Genomic DNA, 23,105 nt, shown 5'->3' with positions numbered 1-23,105 from the left:
TTTATTTTTTTAGTTTATAGTACAAAAAATAAAAATCGCACAGGTGATCAAATATCACCAAAAGAAAGCTCTATTTGTGGGAAAAAAGGACATCAATTTTATTTGGGTACAGCATCGCACGACTGCACAATTGTCAGTTAAAGTAACGCAGTGCCAAATCGCAAAATAGGGCCTTTAAGGGTCATTAAGGGGGCAAATCCTTCCGGTCTTAAAGTGATTAAAGGGGTGCATGCATAGCGTATCAAAAAGACAGGGCTTAGAACAAGGGGACTAAGGTTAGAGAAGATACAGTACAGAGTCTAACGAGCACAATGCTGTCCAGAGGAAGCTATGTTGCCTATGCTAAGGACTACCAATTCTGTCATGTGCCAAAGCAGCCAACCAGCCAGGAGGCAGGTGACATGGCAGAGTGATGGTTCCTCTGGTAGTGGAGGGCAGGGCAGGGACAAGGGGTGGGCAGGAAGGGCGGCTGCCCTGGGCGCAATGGTTTATTGCAGGGATAGGGGCGCCTTGACCCTAACCCTAAGGGAAGGGAGGGCACTGGATGACCTTGTCCTGGCACTGATGGAGGGGGTTATCTACTTGAACCCTTCACTAGCGGCCGGTCTGCTACTTTCTTGGTCCGTTCCTGCAGGGCACACACAGAGTTCATACATGATTCAGGAGACTGGGTGACCACATATTATCAGAAACAGAAAGTGTTGTCACATTCTTTAACCACTTAAGGACCGAAAGGATTTACCCCTTAATAACCGGCCATTTGTTTTCAATTCGGCTCTGCATTACTTTAACGGACAATTGTGCGGTCGTGCGAAGCTGTACCCAAATAAAATTGATGTCCTTTTTGTTCACAAACAGAGCTTTCTTTTGGTGGTATTTGTTTACCTCTGCAATTTTTATTTTTTGCACTATAAACAAAAAAAGAGTAACAATTTTCTGCTATATAACATTACCAATAATAAAAAAAAAAAAAAAAAATTAAATCAAATTTTTTCATCATTTTAGGCCAATTTGTATTCTGCTACATATTTTTGGTAAAAAAAAAAAAAATCCCAATAAGTGTATATTCATTGGTTTGCGCAAAAGTTACCGCGTTTACAAACTAGGGGAAAGATTTACGAAATTTGTATTTATGTGGAAAAGGCAAAGAGTTGTGGGACTTTAAATGAGGTTTGCAGTCATGGATAGATATTATATAATAATGTGAGATGTTGTAAAAAGTTGATAATTTATTACATATTTCATAAGGGATACAGCAATATCAAAATGAATATAAACATTATACACATCAAAAGCTGGACATGAAGTACATCAATTCATAAAAATATATCTTTACATCATAATCAATGAATAAAAAAATCCGTCAATACATTTTATATATAAACAACATGTAGTCAGTCTTCAAATAGTATATCTTCATATTTAATAGGCTCTACGCTTTTCGTGGCTCTATGTCCACTCATCAGGAGCTAGTTAGAGACTTTGAGTCTGTAAATGTAAATTTGAATGTATGACGAATATGGGAAAGATAACGGAAACAATAATAACGGAAAAATAACCAATGCTCCAGAATAGGTAAAAAATACTACTTACTACAGTAGTTAAAAAAGGCGAGACTTCTAAGAAGGAAGGGTGTCATCTCCCAACAAACAGCAGACTGTCTCACCCGGGGCTGAGGCGGGTAAATTGGCCGAAGTGGAGAGCGGGGGGAGAGAGAAATGAAGGGGTGGCTACGATAGTTCCAAAACAGGATATGGGCATGGACATCACTTAAATAGATATTATTGAGGGGACACATCGTGACCAGAAAAGTCTGAAAAGAAAGGCGAAGAGACTGAAAGAGACTAGTTTCAGAGTGTATCTCAAAATACTAATTTAATTATATACTTATCATATTTCTTGTGTGATTAAGTAAAGATTGTATTCAGATATATAAACATGTAAAAAAAAAAAAAAAAAAAAAGATCAAAGGAGATAGGTGAGATAATATTAGTGATCGTATGTGTCCGAACAAACCCCCATATATTTTCAAAGTAAAATGGAGATGTATAAGAATAACCAAAGTATAAGAACATACTGTAGTGTGCAGAAAGAAAAAAGCGAATATGGGGAAAATATAACACCACAACCCTTAAAATGTGAAATAAAGATGAGATGAAAGTGCCATGTGCCAGGAAAACGAAAAAGTTCTGTGAAATACCAATCTTGCCAAAAGGAATAATAGTAGTGCGTGAAAAATTAAAAACTATTTGCATGATACCTTCTATAATTCCATTTATCTTTTGGTAAGACACTTACTGATATATTTTTCACTTTTCTTCACTTTGTTATACACGTGGATGGTTTCCTTATCTTTTTAATTTTTCACGCACTACTATTATTCCTTTTGGCAAGATTGGTATTTCACAGAACTTTTTCGTTTTCCTGGCACATGGCACTTTCATCTCATCTTTATTTCACATTTTAAGGGTTGTGGTGTTATATTTTCCCCATATTCGCTTTTTTCTTTCTGCACACTACAGTATGTTCTTATACTTTGGTTATTCTTATACATCTCCATTTTACTTTGAAAATATATGGGGGTTTGTTCGGACACATACGATCACTAATATTATCTCACCTATCTCCTTTGATCTTTTTTTTTTTTTTTTTACATGTTTATATATCTGAATACAATCTTTACTTAATCACACAAGAAATATGATAAGTATATAATTAAATTAGTATTTTGAGATACACTCTGAAACTAGTCTCTTTCAGTCTCTTCGCCTTTCTTTTCAGACTTTTCTGGTCACGATGTGTCCCCTCAATAATATCTATTTAAGTGATGTCCATGCCCATATCCTGTTTTGGAACTATCGTAGCCACCCCTTCATTTCTCTCTCCCCCCGCTCTCCACTTCGGCCAATTTACCCGCCTCAGCCCCGGGTGAGACAGTCTGCTGTTTGTTGGGAGATGACACCCTTCCTTCTTAGAAGTCTCGCCTTTTTTAACTACTGTAGTAAGTAGTATTTTTTACCTATTCTGGAGCATTGGTTATTTTTCCGTTATTATTGTTTCCGTTATCTTTCCCATATTCATCATACATTCAAATTTACATTTACAGACTCAAAGTCTCTAACTAGCTCCTGATGAGTGGACATAGAGCCACGAAACGCGTAGAGCCTATTAAATATGAAGATATTCCAATTGAAGACTGACTACATGTTGTTTATATATAAAATGTATTGACGGATTTTTTTATTCATTGATTATGATGTAAAGATATATTTTTATGAATTGATGTACTTCATGTCCAGCTTTTGATGTGTATAATGTTTATATTCATTTTGATATTGCTGTATCCCTTATGAAATATGTAATAAATTATCAACTTTTTACAACATCTCACATTATTATATAATATCTATCCATGATTGCAAACCTCATTTAAAGTCCCACAACTTGCCTTTTCCAAATGTATACTAGGGATGGAGGTCCAGTCATTTAATTCATTGCAGATCATGAATCCCCCTCTCCTCTTTCTAGAAATTTGTATTTATTTATTAATTTTTTACTAGTAATGGCAGCGATTTGCGGCGGACAGATCGGACACCTAACTGACATTTTTGACACTTTTGGGGGGACCAGTGACATTACTACAGTAATCAGTGCTAAAATATGCACTGTTACTTTACAAATGACACTGGCAGGGAAGGGGTTAACACCAGGGGCGATCCAAGGGTTAAATGTATGCCTATGGGGTGATTTCTAACTGTGAGGGGGATGAGCTTATGGAATCAAGACAGGAATAGGAGCATCACAGGAGCCCTGTGTTGATTGCTGACAGAACAACGGTCTGCCGTCTTTATAACGGCAGACCGGCGTTCTTTCCTCCCGGGGAGTGATTGCGGCTGCCCAGAGGCAGTGCAGGTTCAGCTTTCCCTCTCGTGAATCACTGCGCGCGCCCCCACGTTTGCTCCTCGGGAGCGACATATGGGTACAGCGATTCGCGCAGCCAAGCCACCTTGCCGCAGAATATCTGCAGTCAGGGCCGGGAGAAGGGGTGGGCAGAAGGGACAGTTGCCCTGGGCACAATGGTTTATTGCAAGGATGGGGGGGGCGCCTTGACTCTAACCCTAAGGGAAGGGGGGGGCGCAGTTTGGCATCCTTGCCCAGGGCACTGGATGACCTTGTCCCGGCACTGTCTGGGGTGGGTGGTCGGCAAGGCATATACAGGAGCCTGAGAAGAAGGAGAGGAGTCCTCCATGTAGGTATAGTGTGGCTCTTCCCGTCTCTCTGCGTCGCTCATTGGGAAGAAACGTCTAATCTTGCTCATTCTGCAGCATCCTCTCACAGAATTTATACTCGCTGGAAATAAAATTTTATTCTTCGGGATAATTTACATGTAAAGTAGTCATCATTTAGGGATTTTTTGCACGGAACCAGATTGCTTGTTTACTGTCAACATTTTGACTAGAAAATGGGCGAATTAAGCGCACGACGGTTATTAGGAGATCGCAGAACTTACGCAATAAACACCTGAAATGTGGGGAGATAATTCACCTAAGCGATGTCTTTTGCTGCTTATGTATTTACAGAAATGTGCCTGCCAAGTTTAAAATATTTTATGAAGTTCCATTTAGTTACTTACGTTGAGAAACTGAAGTACGGCGAGACAGATCGGCTTATATCATCTTCTACAGAAACTCCAGCAAACAACTTTTGTATTTTGGCGTGGTTCAGGTAAAGGGTTAGAGCTTGTGTCAGGTTTTTACTGCAGTCTGTGTCTCCACTGGGGGGATTTCACCTAACGTCCTGTCCTAGTGACACAACAGGAAGTGAGAGGACATCTCATTAAAGAAAATGTTAGAACTGGAGAAGTTGTCCCCTAACTTACTGTCGTAAGTTTTTTGCCTCAGTCTTTATCCAGATGACAACAGTGAGGATGAACTAAGGTTGACCCTGAGCCCATGGAAGTCCATTTGATGCACAAATAACTCCGTTGCGCTAATAAGTGCACTTTTGGATATTAATATACGCCAAGCGCAATTAATCCCGCAAAAAGCACAGTTATCAGCTCTTTTGTATAAGGTAATGGAGAGCGCTCAGCAGTACCCAGTAATACGGACACACAGGCTGTTATCACATTGGATGCTCGATAGAATGTCCTGTTCAAGGCAGGGAACTCCATTTATTTATAGGACAACAAAAGGGAAAAGCAGGACGATGACTATACTACATCAGCCACTCAGTTCCAAATATACAGTCACATGACACAAGTTACTCACATAGAATCAGCCAATGAGACAAGTGAATACATTCAAATATACAATAGAAAGGGGAGTACACGATCGTAAATGAGCAGAATAGAGTGCACGGCTTCTTGCCTAACACTACACAATGAAACCAGTGTGAAGAACCGTGAACACTGCTCTGATCAAACTCATGCATGTATTCCCGCCACTACTACTGGCATGAATCCCATTTACCAAAGCTCAGAGAACAATGCCTAATAGGATTATACTACTTTTCCCTGAGACGTGAGGCTATCTGCAGGGAAAGAGCCATGCTGTTTCCACTATGGTGATCAGGCACAGTAGAAAGACATGAGCGTGTATCCCTTCATAAAGGCAGATAGATATCAAAATAATATCAAAACGATATTGACTCCGCACCGCAGCACACATAGATCTATACCGGCAAATAGACCCACGCATAGCACATGGAGTGTTCGCCGGCGGAGATGTCTATGTAGAGCGAACACGTCTACACAACTAAAGGAAGGTTTTCACTGCCAGTAATCTTTCCTCAATGCCGGTTCGTCCGTACACGCTCTAATGAGCGTATTGCAAGCAAACCGACAACAGGAGCCATAAAGACAACCTAAATAAAACACATCCTGAAAAATGTCCACACTAAGACCCCGTTCACACTGGGGCGATCCGACTTGCCGGGGCGACCTCACAGGTCGCGGCGCGCTGCTCGCACCGCGACCTCGGAGTGGCCGGCACGGACTTCATAACATTGAAGTCAATGCAGGTCGCTCCAGGTCGCCCCAAAGAAGCTCCGGACCCTTTTTCTAAGTCGGAGCGACTTGTGTCGCTCCTATTTGAACGGGTCCACAGCTTCTCTATGGCAGGCGACCCACGGCGACCTGTCAGGCGACCAGGTCGCCTGACAGGTCGCCCCAGTGTGAACGGGGTCTAATCCTAATAAAATTTCTACAAGTGACACAGAGTAAAATCATTTATAAACATTGTCAGACAGGAGATACAAAGATACAAAGAGTAACAATTTTTTAACCACTTTAGCCCCGGAGGATTTGGCTGCTCAATGACCAGGCCCTATTTTGTGATTTGGCACTGTGTGACTTTAATGGACAACTGCGCGGTTGTCCATCGCTGTACCCAAATTAAAATTATGTTCTTTTTTCCCCACAAACAGAGCTTTCTTTTGGCGGTATTTGATCACCTCTGTGATTTTCATTTTTTGCGCTATAAACAAAAAAAGAGCGACAATTTTGAAAAAGATAACAATATTTTTCTCATTTTTTATATGAAATTCTCAAAAAAAATGTAAATATCACAATTTTTTAACATTTTAGGCCAATTTGTTTTCTGCTACATATTTTTGGTTAAAGAAATCGCAATAAGCATATTTTGATTGGTATGTGCAAAAGTTATTGCGTTTTCTAACCACGGGAAAGATTTATGTCATTTTTATTGTTTTTTTAGTAATAGCGGCGATCTGCAATTTTTTTTTTTTTGCGGGACTGTGACATTGCGGCGGACAGATCGAGCCCCTAACTGACATTTTAGACACTTTTGGGGGTACCAGTGACATTACTACAGTAATCAGTGCTAAAAATATGCACGGTTACTGTAATAATGACACTGGTAGGAAAGGGGTTAACATTAGTGGTGATCAAGGGGTTAAGTGTGACCCTAGGGGTATGATTCTAACTGTAGAGGGGCGTGGCTTGTGAAGTAATCACAGAGACATGCAGTCCTATATAGCAGGATCACATAACCTCTGTGATCACTTCAGTGAGAATAACAGACGGCTGTGTTTACATCAGCCATCTGTCCTTCTCTCACTGCTGCCATCGGAGCCGCCGGTCACACGCGCTGGCTCCCCAGGTAACGAGCGGGGGGCAGGAGCGCGCCACCGGCGGTGCGCGCTCGCCCCCTACAGTCTCCTGAGCGAGCGACGTAGGGCTACGTCGCTTTGCCCAGCAGCGGCAGAGTGCTGCAGTAAATGTACGGTGGGCGGGGCGCAAGTGGTTAAACATTGTTCAGACAGGAGCTGGAGCGATACATAGTACTTTATCTATAAACATTGTTTAGACAGGAAATAGAGATATTGGGGGGGATTTACTAAAGTCAAATCCACTGTGCACTGCAAGTGCAGTCGCTGTGAATCTGAGGGGGACATGCAAGGAAAATAAAAACAGCATTTTTGCTTGCACATGATTGGATGATAGAAATCAGCAGAGCTTCCCCTCATTTCAGATCTTGTAGTGCACAGTGGATTTGCCCTTAATAAATCAACCCCACTGTTCACATTTTTTGTTAACCACTTAAGCCCCGGAAGATTTTACCCCCTTCCTGACCAGGGCCTATTTTGCGATTCGCCACTGCGTGACTTTAACGGACAAAGTCTGTACCTAAACAAATTTGGCATCCTTTTTTTCCCACAAACAGAGCTTTCTTGTGGTATTTGATCACCTGTGCGATTTTTTGATCATGCGCTATAAACAAAAAAAGAGCGTCAATTTTGCAAAAATAACAATATTTTTCACATTTTTTTATATGAAATTCCCCCCAAAAAAATGTAAAAATCAAAATTTTTTAACATTTTCGGCCAATTTGTTTTATGCTACATATGTTTGGTAAAAAAAAAATCGCAAAAAAAGCGTATTTTGATTGGTTTGCGCAAAAGTTATCGCGTTTACTAACAAAGGGAAAGATGTTTGTCATTTTTGTTGTTTTTTTTTTTTTTTAACGTGTAATGGCGGCGATCTGCGATTTTTTTTGCGGTATTGCGACATTGGGGCGGACAGATCGGACCCTTGACTAACATTTTTGACACTTTTGGGGTTACCAGTGACATTTCTACAGTAATCAGTGCTATACATATGCACTGTTACTGTAAAATTACACTGGCAGTGAAGGGGTTAACTTTTTTTGAGAGGGAGGGGCTATGTGTGTCCCTAGGGGCGTGATTCTAACTGTGATTGGCTGTGGCTTGAGATGTATGAACAGTGATCAACGGTTCTACATAGTAGAACTGTATGATCATCATTCATACACAGGGGAGAATGACAGGCGGCTTGTTTACATTAGCTGCCTGCCTTTCTCCCTCTCCACCGACGATCGCGAGTGACCTGGCGGATGATCGGGTCCCCCGGTCACACGCGCGGGGGGGGGGGGTCCGTGACCGCGCGGGAGCGCGCCTCCGGCGGCGCTTGCTTGCTCCTGAGACCCTCACATATTATGTCAGTTAAAGCAGCCTAACAAGAAAAAAAAAAAAAAAAGTTTTTGTTTTATAAAATGTGTTCTATTTTAACCTCTTTTTAACCCGTAGTTTACCCTAATCAGCCCTAATTAACACCTTCTTTCCCTTAACTATTATTCTCCAGCTGAATTATTGTTTCTGTTTTTCCAACTATTAATATTTTTTTTTTCCATTTGTTTTCCTTTTGTTGTTCATTTTCAGTGCTCCAATAAAAAAAAGCCTTCATTTATAATTCTACAGTGCTTTGTACCCAAATCATAATTTTAAATTGGACAATTTAAAGAACAAAAAATGGAATCCTTTTTATCTACAGCAACACTTACACTGATCAAAGTAGAAAAAAAGTTTGTCTTGCTACAGATTATTTTTATGAATTGCATAAAAAAATGCATGATAATCTGCAAGCCAATATCACCAAAGGAAGGCCTGTGTGTTAAAAAAAAAAAAAAAAAAAACACAATATACGTATATGTATTTGATATTTGACATATTGGAGGAACTTGACTGGCCTGCACAGTCCTAACTTTAACCCAATAGAACACCTTTGGGATGAATTAGAGTGGAGACTGTGATATAATATATATTTAATTATAATGTATATTTTTATCTATTTATTATTCATGGGGTTTTTATGTGCATGAAGATCATATTGATAACATGTGCATACACATAAATGTTAAATAATTTTTTTTTTTTTTTACATATATCATATCAGGAAATCCACGTATATATTATTTTACTATATTATATTTATATTTTCTTTATCCATTTCCATTTTTACTTTTATTTTCATTTTATTTTTATTTTTATTTATTATTTTTTATTTCCATTGTTCATTTACTGTTATTTTATTTTATTTTTCGAATTCAATAACTTCCATTTGTTCAAAACAATTTTTTATAGTCAATGACATTGCTCATTATAAGCATATTGTTAGTTTAATTTAACTTCATTTTTTATTTTTAGATTTTTGCTTTTAGGTTGCTTTAATGTTGTGCTTTGATGGTTCTAACCACTGCTCAAAATTTCCATCATCATTTTGTGAATTGCTGCTAATATATATATAAAAAATCTTCCAGTTATATTAGTTAGATGCTGCTACATGTATTAGAATAGCATAACCCGCCGCAACATTTGAATTCAAGGCGGGCACTAGGACCGGGCAGACTCTGGCTCCCTCTCTACTTAAGCCCACATCCAAAATGGCGCGATATCGGCCTGAGGAAGGAGCGCATGCTCCGAGAACGCGTCGCCGGCGCCATGACGTAATCACGCTCACGGAAGTGACGACGGACGGTCATCTGAGTGTCCCCGGGACGAGGAAGTGCGGCAGCTACCGCTACAGCCTGTCTACTTGTCACCGCTCGAGCCATCCTGATCCTTACCGGAGTGTGTTTTATGAGCTGTTTTTAATCATCCCTTTTGTGAGTACCCCCCTATCTAGAAAAAGTTTCAAGTTACTGCACTTAGAGTGGCGCCTGTGTTTTCTTCTAGTTGAGACTGTGAGCCGGGCCTTCTCTTCCAATGAAGTGGGAGTGTTTGAAAATTCTTCCAGAAGCACATTTGTGAGGTCAGGCACTGATGTTGGATGAGAAGGCCTGGCTCGCAGTCTCTGCTCTAATTCATCCCAAAGGTGTTCTATTGGGTTGAACTCAGGACTCTGTGCAGGCCTGTCAGTTGCCTCCACCCCAAACTCACTCATCCATGTCTTTATGGACCTTGCTTTGTGCACTGGTGTGTAGTGGTGTTGGAACAGGAAGGGGCCATCCCCAAACTCTTCCCACAAAGTTGGGAGCATGAAATTGTCCAAAATGTCTTGGTATGCTGACACCTTAAGAGTTCCCTTCACCAGAACTAAGGGGCCAAGCCCAACCCCTGAAACACACCCCCACACCATAATCCCCCCTCCACCAAATTATTAGGACCAGTGCACAAAGCAAGGTCCATAAAGACATGGATGAGTGAGTTTGGGGTGAAGGAACCTTTGGGATGAATTAAAGCAGAGACTGCAAGCCAGGCCTTCTCTTCCAACATCAGTGCCTGACCTCACAAATGCGCTTCTGGAAGAATTGTAAACACAGCTGACCGTTCTTCTCCCTGGAATGACCACAGAGCGCCTGTGATCCTTCTATATAGGATCACAGGTCTCTATGATCATTTCACAAGCCCCGCCCCCCCACAGTTGGAATCACTCCCCTAGGCTCACATTTAACCCCTTGAGCACCCACAGTGTTAGCCCCTTCCCTGCCAGTGTCATTATTACAGTAACAGCGCATTTTTTTTAGCACTGATTAATGTAGTAATGTCACTGGTCCCCCCCAAAAGTGTATAAAATGTCAGTTAGGGGTCCGATCTATCCGCCGCAATGTCGCAGTCCCACTAAAAATCGCAGATCGTCGCCATTACTAGTAAAAAAAAAAACAATAAAAATGACATAAATCTTTCCCGTAGTTAGTAAACGCAATAACTTTTGCGCAAACCAATTAAAATACGCTTATTGCGATTTTTTTTTTTTTTACAAAAATATGTAGCAGAAAACAAATTGGCCAAAAATGTTAAAACAATTTGAATTTTTTATTTTTTTTGAGAATGTTATATAAAAAATGTGAAAAATATTGTTATTTTTTTTAAAATTGTCGCTCTTTTTTTTTGTTTATAGCGCAAAAAATAAAAATCGCACAGGTGATCAAATACCACCAAAAGAAAGCCCTGTTTGTGGGTAAAAAAGGACGTCAATTTAATTTGGGTACAGCGTCGCCCGACCGCGCACTTGTCCGTAAAATTTTATGATGGGGCATTGGGTGGAGCTTGGACGGGACTTACTTTAAAATGTGGGCGGGGTCAATCAAATTTAGGTTTGGGCTGAAGCCCCTGGTCTTTTTCTCACCTAGCAACGCCACTGGTCCCCCTAAAGTGTCAAAAATGTCAGTTAGGGGTCTGATCTGTGTGCCGCAATGGCGCAGTCCCACAAAAAAATTGCAGATCGCCGCCATTACTAGAAAAAAAAAAACAATAAAAACGACATAAATCTTTCCCGCAGTTAGTACACGCAATAACTTTTGCGCAAACCAATTAAAATACGATTATTACGATTTTTTTTTTTTTTTACAAAAATATGTAGCAGAAAACAAATTAGCCAAAAATGTTAAAACATTTTTTTTGAGAATTTTATATAAAAAAATGTGAAAAATATTGTTATTTTTTTTCAAAATTGTCGCTCTTTTTTTGTTTATAACGCAAAAAATAAAAATCGCACTGGTGATCAAATACCACCAAAAGAAAGCCCTGCTTGTGGGGAAAAAAGGACCTCAATTTAATTTGGGTACAGCGTCGCACGACCGCGCACTTGTCCGTTAAAGTTGCGCAGTGCCGAATCGCAAAATAGGGCCTGGTCTTTGAGCAGCCAAATCCTCCGGGGCTTAAGTGGTTAACTACAAACCCTTATGGTCATTCAGTTAGGGGTTTACATCTACGGTAAGAGGTTAGCTTGAGTTTTGAAGTTACCGGTCCAGTAATCCTCACCTTGGGACCGTCATTGGCGTCCAGGTTTACACAGGTCACGAAACTGCTGTTTGTGATGTTCAGCGGGTTCATTATGGTGGACACGCTATTGCATTTTGTTCGTCACAAACCTAATAAGTGTTCCTCTTGATTAGCAGCTCATTGGTATGGCCGTGGCGCTCTTAACGTCTAGAGATATACTCATTAGGGCTGTGGGCCCGTCAAAGCTGCCCTACCAGGGATAATCACATGCAACCACTTCGGAGATGGAGGAGATCAATTTCTCTGATAAAGCGCAATCGATAGGTCAGACAGTAAAACTGGCTCCCTGTGATGGGGTGGAGGGGTCCGGGTCCACTGGATGGATCATCATTAAGTTCACTCATATCTCGAATCCCAAAACAGCAAGATTGGATGTGATAAATATGTATTTTCATCATTATAGATTTTATCGTTCATCTAATATTAAAAACGTTAGACACTAGCAAACAATTAATATTCATATCTCCAGTTCTTGCAGTTGAAAAAGCAATTTGAGGAGCTTGTTAAAGGTAAACTCTTTGTCTTTGTTGCGTTTTATAATTTTGTTCAGTGTATATCTGAAACAAAATTGTACACTTTTGTTTTTGCCCCCGTTTTTCATGAGTTGAACTCAAAGATCTAAGACTTTTTGTACACAAAAGGCCTATTTCTCTCAAATATTTTTCACAAATCTGTCTAAATCTGTGTTAGTGAGCGCTTCTCCTTTGCCGAGATAATCTATCCACCTCACAGGTGTGGCATATCAAGATGCTGATTAGACAGCATGATTATTGCACAGGTCTGCCTTAGGCCCCTTTCACACATACAGTCCGTTCAGTTCATCAGTTCAGTCACGTCAAATGTATCAGTTTTTCATCCGTTTTTCATCAGTTTTTCATCCGTTTTTCGTCAGTTGTCATCAGTTTTTCATCCGTTTTTCGTCAGTTATTATCCGTTTTTCATCAGTTTTTCATCAGTTGTTATCCGTTTTCATCCGTTTTTCATCCGTTGTCATCAGTTGACATCAGTTTTTCATCCGTTGTCATCAGTTGACATCAGTTTTTCATCCGTTGTCATCAGTTGACATCCGTTTTTCATCCGTTTTTCGTCCGATCCGTTTTTTTGACGGATGAAAAATAGGGCATTCATCCGTTCAAAAAAACGGACATTGACGGAAGTGGATGAAAACGGATTATCATCAGTTGTCATCCGTTTTTACATAGAGATGCATTGATGTCCGTTTTTCATCCGTCAACGGATGGATGAAAAACGGACAAACGGACAGCATGTGTGAAAGGGGCCTTAGGCTGGCCACAATAAAAGGCCACTCTAAAATGTGCAGTTTTATCACACAGCACAATGCCACAGATCTCGCAAGTTTTGAGGGAGCGTGCAATTGGCATGCTGACTGCAGGAATGACCACCAGAGCTGTTGCCCGTGAATTTAAATGTTAATTTCTCTACCATAAGCCGTCTCCAAAGGAGTTTCAGAGAATTTGGCAGGCAGTACATCCAACCGTCCTCACAACTGCAGACCACGTGTAACCACACCAGCCCAGGACCTCCACATCCAGTATCTTCACCTCCAAGATGGTCTGAGATCAGCCACCCGGACAGCTGCTGCAACAATTTGCATAACCAAAGAATTTCTGCACAAACTGTCAGAAACCGTCTCAGGGAAGCTCATCTGCATGCTCGTCATCCTCATCGGGATCTCCACCTGACTGCAGTTCGTAAACGACTTGAGTAGGCAAATGCTCACATTCAATGGCGTCTGGCACTTTTGAGAGGTGTTCTCTTCACAGATGAATTCCAGTTTTCTTAGATCTTTGAATTCAGCTCATGAAAAGTGGGGGGCAAAAACAAGTGTTGCGCTTTATGATTTAGTTCTATATATATATATATATATATATATATATATACATATACATATATATATATATATATATATATATATATATATATATATATATATATATACAGTGCCTTGCGAAAGTATTCGGCCCCCTTGAACTTTTTAACCCAGTGTTTCTCAACTCCGGTCCTCAGGGCACACTAACAGGCCAGGTTTGCAAGAAAACTGAAATACATCACAGGTGATATAATTTGCTGCTCAGTGATTGCAGTATTCTAGTTTGCATCTCCCCAAGGTAATACTTAAAATCTGGCCTGTTAGTGTGCCCCGAGGACCGGAGTTGAGAAACCCTGTTTTAACCTTTTGCCACATTTCAGGCTTCAAACATAAAGATATAAAACTGTAATTTTTTGTGAAGAATCAACAACAAGTGGGACACAATCATGAAGTGGAACGAAATTTATTGGATATTTCAAACTTTTTTAACAAATAAAAAACTGAAAAATTGGGCGTGCAAAATTATTCAGCCCCCTTAAGTTAATACTTTGTAGCGCCAACTTTTGCTGTGATTACAGCTGTAAGTCGCTTGGGGTATGTCTCTATCAGTTTTGCCCATTCCTCCTTGCAAAACAGCTTGAGCTCAGTGAGGTTGGATGGAGAGCGTTTGTGAACAGCAGTTTTCAGTTCTTTCCACAGATTCTCGATTGGATTCAGGTCTGGACTTTGACTTGGCCATTCTAACACCTTTTTATTTGTGAACCATTCCATTGTAGATTTTGCTTTATGTTTTGGATCATTGTCTTGTTGGAAGACAAATCTCCGTCCCAGTCTCAGGTCTTTTGCAGACTCCATCAGGTTTTCTTCCAGAATGGTCCTGTATTTGGCTCCATCCATCTTCCCATCAATTTTATCCATCTTCCCTGTCCCTGCTGAAGAAAAGCAGGTCCAAACCATGATTCTGCCACCACCATGTTTGACAGTGGGGATGGTGTGTTCAGGGTGATGAGCTGTGTTGCTTTTACGTCAAACATAACGTTTTGCATTGTTGCCAAAAAGTTTGATTTTGGTTTCATCTGACCAGAGCACCTTCTTCCACATGTTTGGTGTCTCCCAGGTGGCTTGTGGCAAACTTTAAACAACACTTTTTTATGGATATCTTTAAGAAATGGCTTTCTTCTTGTCACTCTTCCATAAAGGCCAGATTTGTGCAGTATACGACTGATTGTTGTCCTATGGACAGAGTCTCCCACCTCAGCTGTAGATCTCTGCAGTTCATCCAGAGTGATCATGGGCCTCTTGGCTGCATCTCTGATCAGTCTTCTCCTTGTATGAGCTGAAAGTTTAGAGGGACGGCCAGGTCTTCGTAGATTTGCAGTGGTCTGATACTCCTTCCATTTCAATATTATCGCTTGTACAGTGCTCCTTGGGATGCTTAAAGCTTGGGAAATCTTTTTGTATCCAAATCCGGCTTTAAATTTCTCCACAACAGTATCTCGGACCTGCCTGGTGTGTTCCTTGTTCTTCATGATGCTCTCTGCGCTTTAAACGGACCTCTGAGACTATCACAGTGCAGGTGCATTTATACGGAGACTTGATTACACACAGGTGGATTCTATTTATCATCATTAGTCATTTAGGTCACCATTGGATCATTCAGAGATCCTCACTGAACTTCTGGAGAGAGTTTGCTGCACTGAAAGTAAAGGGGCTGAATAATTTTGCACGCCCAATTTTTCAGTTTTTTATTTGTTAACAAAGTTTGAAATATCCAATAAATTTCGTTCCACTTCATGATTGTGTCCCACTTGTTGTTGATTCTTCACAAAAAAATTACAGTTTTATATCTTTATGTTTAATGCCTGAAATGTGGCAAAAGTTCGAAAAGTTCAAGGGGGCCGAATACTTTCGCAAGGCACTGTATATAGCAGTGTATGTGTGTGTGTATGTATATATATATATATATATATACGTATATATATACTGCTCAAAAAAATTAAAGGAACACCTTTTAATCAGAGTATAGCATCAAGTAAACTAAACTCCTGGGATATTGATCTGGTCAGTTAATTAGCAGAAGGTGGTGTTAATCAGTTTTAGCTGCTTTGGTGTTAATGAAATTAACAGTTTCATTAGATGGGCAACAATAAGACAACCTCCAAAACAGAAATGGTTTTACAGGTGAAGGCCACTGACATTTTTTTTCCTACTCATCTTTTCTGAATGTTTTTCACTAGTCTTGCATTTGGCTAGGGTCAGTGTCACTACTGGTAGCATGAATACCTGGACCCTATAGAGGTTGCACAGGCAGTCCAACTCCTCCATGATGGCACATCAATACGTCCCATTGCCAGAAGGTTTGCTGTGTCTCCCAGCACAGTCTCAGGAGCATGGAGGAGATTCCAGGAGACAGGCAGTCACTCTAGGAGAGCTGGACAGGGCCATAGAAGGTCCTTAACCCATCAGCAGGACCGGTATCTGCTCCTTTGTGCAAGGAGGAACAGGATGAGCACTGCCAGAGCCATACAAAATGACCTCCAGCAGGACACTGGTGTGAATGTCTCTGACCAATCAGAAACAAACTTCATGAGGGATGCCTGAAGGCCCGACCTCCTCTAGTGGGCCCTGTGCTCACTGCCCGGCACTGTGGAGGTATAATATTATATATATATATATATATATATATATATATATATATATATATATATTAGTAGTAGTTTATTTTGAACATGTAAAAAATATAATTAACCACTTGCCGATTGCCTAACGCCGATCTACGTCGGCAGTCAGCCCCTCACAGGCAAAGTGACGTAGGGCTACGTCACTAGCTTGTGAGGGTCTAGGGAGCGAGCGCGCGCCCCCGGAGGCGCGCTCCCGCTCCCGCGTAGTCACGGACCCCCCCCCGCGCGTGTGACCAGCGGACCCGATGTCCGCCGGTCACTCGGCAATCGGCGGGGGAGGGGGAGAAAGGCAGGCAGCTTGTGTAAACAAGCCACCTGTCATTCTCCTCGCTGTAAAGACACTGATCACACGGATCTACTATGTAGATCCGTTGATCAGTGTCCTTACAGCTCAAGCCACAGCCAATCACAGTAGAAAGCACGCCCCTAGGGACACACACAGCCCCTCCCTCCCAAATAAAGTTAACCCCTTCACTACCAGTGTATTTTTACAGTAACAGTGTATATGTATAGCACTGATTACTGTAGAAATGTCACTGGTAACCCCAAAAGTGTCACAAATGTCAGTCAAGGCTCCGATCTGTCCGCCCCAATGTCGCAGTACCGCAAAAAAAATCGCAGATCGCCGCCATTACGCGTTAAAAAAAAAAAACAACAAAAATGACAAAAATCTTTCCCTTTGTTAGTAAACGCGATAACTTTTGCGCAAACCAATCAAAATACGCTTTTTGCGATTTTTTTTACCAAACATAGGTAGCATAAAACAAATTGGCCGAAAATGTTAAAAAACTTTGATTTTTAAATTTTTTTGGGGGGGAATTTCATATAAAAAAATATGAAAAATATTGCTATTTCTGCAAAATTGACGCTCTTTTTTTGTTTATAGCGCGTGATCAAAAAATCGCACAGGTGATCAAATACCACCAAAAGAAAGCTCTGTTTGTGGGAAAAAAAGCCCCCTGGTCGGAATGGGGGTAAAATCTTCCGGGTCTTAAGTGGTTAATAATAATTAAGGTATGATAAAATATTTACAAAAATGTGAGGGGTGTACTCACTTTTGTGGGATACTGTGTGTGTGTGTATATATATATATTCATACACTGTATATATTTTTTTTAAAGGCCAATGATGATGATTAATACGTTACATGACCCTTTCCAAGTGCCTGGTGTTAAAAGGTCACATGACCCATTCTGTGTATATTTTCCAGCTGCTGCAGATGATAATGGGGGTACACACACAGAAATACAATTTTAATTTGGTAGCCTGTATTTTATTTCCAATGTGATATAAAAAGAACTGACTTGGAAAAGAGCAAACTGTAAGTTGGAGTCACTCAAAGCTGCCAAATAAATTCTATTTTTACTCTTGGAGAAGACAGAAACAAAAAAGAACTGAAAGGGTTTAAACCATTTTTTTTTCTCTTTATCTAAATTGAAAAAGAAGCTTTGGCTCTAGATACACTTTAAGTTTTATAATTTGTAGCTTGTAGGTGAATCTTTGATTAAAGAGTGTTTATGAAACAAGCCAGCGAGTAGTACTTGACCTCTGACTGTGTCTCAGCCTTTCGGAATGATTCCCACCTTTAATTATAGAAGAATAACCTGATTATTGTGGAGAGGAAGTGCTTATCTCCTGGCACTGCGGTCACTCTGCACAGAAGGGTCATTCATCAACAAGCAATAATCACAAACATTTTTATTTTATATAGTGACAACAGATTACCACTGCTGAGGACACTGAGCCATTTACAGCAGTGTCTGCACCAGAAGAGCTTACACTCTAATATCCCACCACAGTCACACACTATTATTATTATACATTTATATAGCTCTGACATATACTCAGAGGAGAAATGTCCCTTGGCACCACATTTATGGCACAGCTTAGGTTGACCAGGGTATAAGATGGTAAGCCTATCTCTACCAATAAAGGCAGAGGAGGGCATATGCTGGACCACATTCTCACACACTCTCAACTTTATTGAGACTGACCCACCCATCCATATTCCTCTATCCTCCACAATCTTTTTTTAGGGGACACAAAGTTTCACTAAACCTTCTTAACCAGACCTATGAATCCTTGGGGGTATAGACTCATTCCTTGTCAAGATAGTGATATTCTTTATCAAGGGCTGTCATGATGAGATAACTTTGAGGACAAGCCCTTTACAGTCCGGCTGGCCCCTATATACATGGTCATACCACTCCCAAAACAGACCCAGTTATTCTGGACGCACAAATGATAAATCATATTCATACTGTAGGAACCTGCCAGACTGATGAGAGCATATATATCCTCTCCGCTAAATCCCATGGCTAGGATCCTATCCACAGCCACTTTCCTTCCGACCTAAGATGTACCACATTCCTGCTTTTGAAGAAAGAAAGTGCGTTAGGTGAAAGTCCCACAACTGGCTTCCTTCTAGCAGCAACATGAACTTGTCTGATACAGCCCTAGGATAGCTCTTACCCATCACAGATGGCACAGAATTAGGGGTTTCAGACACATTTAGTGGCTGCCGGAACCTCTGTAATCAGGTTTGGTAAATTACCCACCACCCAATCCTCCCTCCTCCCCTCCAGCACACCAGTCCGGCTCACCATAGTCCCAGTGGTACCATAATTACCAGCAGTCCTGGTATTAGGTTTTGAAAAAAACAGCTGTTTTAGCATCCATATGGCACTTCTTCTCCGCAGTCTTAGTGTCCATATGGCACTCCTGCTCTGCGGTTTAGGTGTCCATATGGCACTCCTGCTCTGCGGTTTAGGTGTCCATATGGCACTCCTGCTCTGCGGTCTCAGTGACAATGTGGGACACCTGCTCCTTGTCCTCACGGACAACAGGAACTTCTTTGTCTGGCTTCTCGCCATCTCCTCCTGCATTCCTTGCCGATTGCCAGGATCCATTGACAGATGCATTCTTGTGCGTGGCAGCATTCACAGGAAAGTCCTCCACACACTGACACAGATTCTCCATAGGCACTTCTTTACCAACATTTTACTGAACTGAAACAGTTCCAGCATGTCCACCATCTGCAGACACTGTAGCACTGCCGCCATTTTGATCAAACTTAGCAAATAAAAACTTTCCCCCTTACAGGTTAAGGGAGGACATCCTCCTCCTCATCTTCACCTGACGAGTCGGTGGAAAGCTGAAACGTCCTGCCACTCAAGGGAGATTCCATTTCCATAATGGCTTGCAGCAGTCCGCCATTTTCCACAACCTCCTCCTGAGATGGCCCAGGTTGCTGGGTGAAAGGGGGGCAGATACTGACTCAGACTGGTACTCACACTGGCACTCTCCTTCATCTGTTGGAATCTCTCCTCATTCTCATACTTCTAATTAAATATACCGCTGCTCTCCTTCAGAGAGGCGACCAACTTCTCCAGCATTTTCAATGCCTCCTCCAGAGACTTCAGCTTGAAGTCTTCCCGCTTACTGCTCTCAGACTTACTGTGCAAAGATTTATTTTTCCTGAAATCTGCTTTCAGGACAGCAAGCTTCTTTTCCTCCTTAGTAATACGGCAAAGTCTATTCACCACTCTATCCTGGAAGGCTTGCAAGGACTCCCCTTGCATAGGGACAAGCCCAGGATCCATTGCAGCTTCAGCACATGGTGTAGGTCTCAGAGCCTCTACAGAGCCTCCACCTTCATCTTCCCCCACCCGCTGCATAGTGGCTGGGAAGAAGCCTGTAGGAGAGCTCCCAGACTTGATGTTTCCTCCAGCTGAGACCAAAGCAGAGTGAGCCAGCAGCACCTTGCAGAACAGAACCACCTGGTGGAGAGACTGATGTGACCTGCTCAGTGTTCCCTGTACAGCCCTGGGGAGATTGTCAGAGCTTTATAAATGTACCGTAATAGTCTGTGACTGTGGTGGGTCATTAGAGTGTATGCTTCTTTGGTGAAGAGTCTGATGTCACTGGATCAGTGTTTTCTGTATAACAGAGCTATATAAATGTGTAGTAATTACTCCAATGGCTTCCACACTCACCACATCTCATCCAATAGAGCAGTGGTCCTCAACTCCAGTCCTCAGGGCCCACTAACAGGCCAGATTTTAAGTATTACCTTAGGGAGATGCAGATTAGAGTACTGCAATCACTGAGCAGCAAATTAGATCACCTGGGATGTATTTCAGTTGTCTTGCAAACCTGGCCTGTTAGGGCTCTTTCACACACTCCGTCCGCTGGACGGAGTCCGTTTTTCTCAGCGGGGATCGAGCCGCCGATCCCCCGCTGAGCAGCAGGAGGACAGCTGTGTCTCCGCGCTGTGTGCGGAGACACAGCTGACAGTTCCCCATGCATCTCTATGGGGGAAATCGGATGTCAACGGACCGTCAGTCCGTTCTCACCCGATCCCATCCGATCCGATCCACTGGACGGATGGAAAATAGGGTTTCCATCCGTCCAGATTTGACGGATCGGATCGGGTCGGATGTCAGCGGACATGTCTCCGCTGACATCCGATGCCCCATAGGAATGCATGGGGGGACCGTTCAGATCCGCCAAAAAAACGGACAGGCGGATCTGAACGGTCCGCCTGTGTGAAAGGGGCCTTAGTGGGCCCTGAGGGCCAGGGTTGAGGACCACTGCAATAGAGCACCTTTGAGATGTGGTGGAAAGGGGAATTTGCATCATGGGTGTGCAGCTGACAAATCTGCAGCAACTGCGTGATGCTATCATGTCACTATGGAGCAAAATCTCTGAGATGTTTCCAACACCTTGTTCAATCTATGCCACGAAGAATGAAGGCAAAAGGGGTTCCAACCCAATACTAGCAAGGTGTACCTAAAAAAAGTGGCCAGTGAGTATATGTCCAGAGCAGAAGTGCTCTTTATGTCAGGAACTGGGGCATCTGGCAAGGGAATGTAAGATCATTAAGTGTAACCTATGTCATAAGGTTGGTCACCCTTTTAGCCAGTGCCCTGAGGCTTTGAACAATAGGCCTAAGTTAGTGGAGGAATTCTTCCTTCTGGATAGGGAAAAGTCTGGGTTGGCTGAGGTTGTGCCAGGGGGTTTTAGTGTTTCTGTCCCGTCAGAATCTGTGTCTGTGAGGCCGGCTGTGGTGTCACTGTCCTCCCAGTCTGTGGTTCCCCAGTCAGTGTCAGAAAATAGAGTAGTAAAGGCAATGGAGGGTGCTGGACCAGCGTGTATGGTTGTGCCTACCCCTCCTCCTTGGCGTGGCAGAAGTGTGGCTGGAAGGCAGCAGACACTGAGGGGTGGAGTGGGTGATGGATTGGACGATAGTGGGGGGGAGGTGAAAAGGGAAAGAGAGTGGCTTGTGCAGAATGCAAAGTGAATGATGTGGAAGTTGGGGTGAAAGATGTGGGGAGAGGGGTAAATGGGGGGTTTTGGTTAAGGATGTCCTGGTGGGTTGGGGGGAGAGGGTTCTGCCATCAGGATTGTTGAATGAGGATATGGAATGGTTGAAGGCTAAAAGGAAAAAGGGTAAGGGACAAGGAAGGAGGAAGGATATCAGTGCTCCTGAAACTAGGAGGATGGAGGTGGGAAATGCTTTTGAGGTGCTTTCTGAGGTGGATGGTGGAAGTTCTTTGGGTGATGAGTCAGTGATTTCTATGGTGGAGAAATTACAAGGAACATTAAAGCGTGTAGGGTCTCCAAGTAGGGAGGGAGGTAAGCAGGCTAAGAAACGTGTACCTCAATCATCCTGCTACTCCATTGAAGGTGGCGACCATTAATGTCACCAGCATAAAATCAGAAAGTGCCCGTAACATAGCCTTATTTTTGCTGGCGAAGGAGTGGAGGCGCGGCCCTGTCATGGTCTTACCTTCTTGCTGTTCTCCTTCGTTTGACATGTGCTGGCGGCCATCTTGGTTTCTGGGTTTCTTGTAGCCTCCCACCCTGCGGCTCCTCCTTCCCACTGGGAGGAGCTGGGTGCCTAGCTCATATATATAGGAGGTCTGTGGCTTCAGTTCCCTGCTTGGTCCTCCTGTGTTCACATGCTACTAAGACTGCTGCTACTTCTGGTTCCTGTTCCTGGCTTCGTCTGACTACCCTGTTGGTTCCTGATCCTGGCTTCGTCTGACTACCCTGTTGGTTCCTGATCCTGGCTTCGTCTGACCACCCTGCTGGTTCCTGACCCCTGGCTTCGCAAAGACTCTGCATCGGTTTCGCCATCCGCTTGGACTTTTGCTTTATAGCTTGTTTTTCAATAAAGCTGTCTTATTTTCACTATCTGTTGTTGTACGTCTGGTTCATGGTTCCGTGACATTAGGACCAAGCCATGAATTCTGACGGTACAGGGCCATCCTCACTACCCACGCTGGTTGCCAGACTTGATCAGCAGGATCACCTGTTGGGTCAGTTCGCCGTGGCGTTGCAAACCCTGCTTGAACGCACGGTTCATTTCGCTCCCGTTGCCGATGGGTCGGTTGTCGCTCCTGGGTCCGCTCCTACTGCCGCTCCGGTTGTTGCGCCAGAGTCTACCCCGACACCTGTTGTTGCGCCCGCGGTGTTTCGGGGTATGTCCGGTTCTGCCCCCCTTCCACAGCGCTTTGGGGGAGAGCCAACTCAGTGCCGAGGTTTCC

General features: G+C 42.5%; 1 long non-coding RNA gene across 1 annotated transcript in view; it reads left to right on the top strand.

Moving 5' to 3' along the window:
* Positions 1 to 23,105, top strand: part of LOC309569495 — a 240,669-nt gene that overhangs the window by 169,525 nt on the left and 48,039 nt on the right. The window lies entirely within an intron of this gene.

Source organism: Pelophylax lessonae, assembly GCF_965119305.1.
Source record: "Pelophylax lessonae genome assembly, chromosome: 13".
In the NCBI taxonomy this organism is placed as follows: Eukaryota; Metazoa; Chordata; class Amphibia; order Anura; family Ranidae; genus Pelophylax; species Pelophylax lessonae.
The sequence above is the reverse complement of the archived record's forward strand: the minus strand, read 5'-3'. Positions and strand labels throughout refer to the sequence as shown.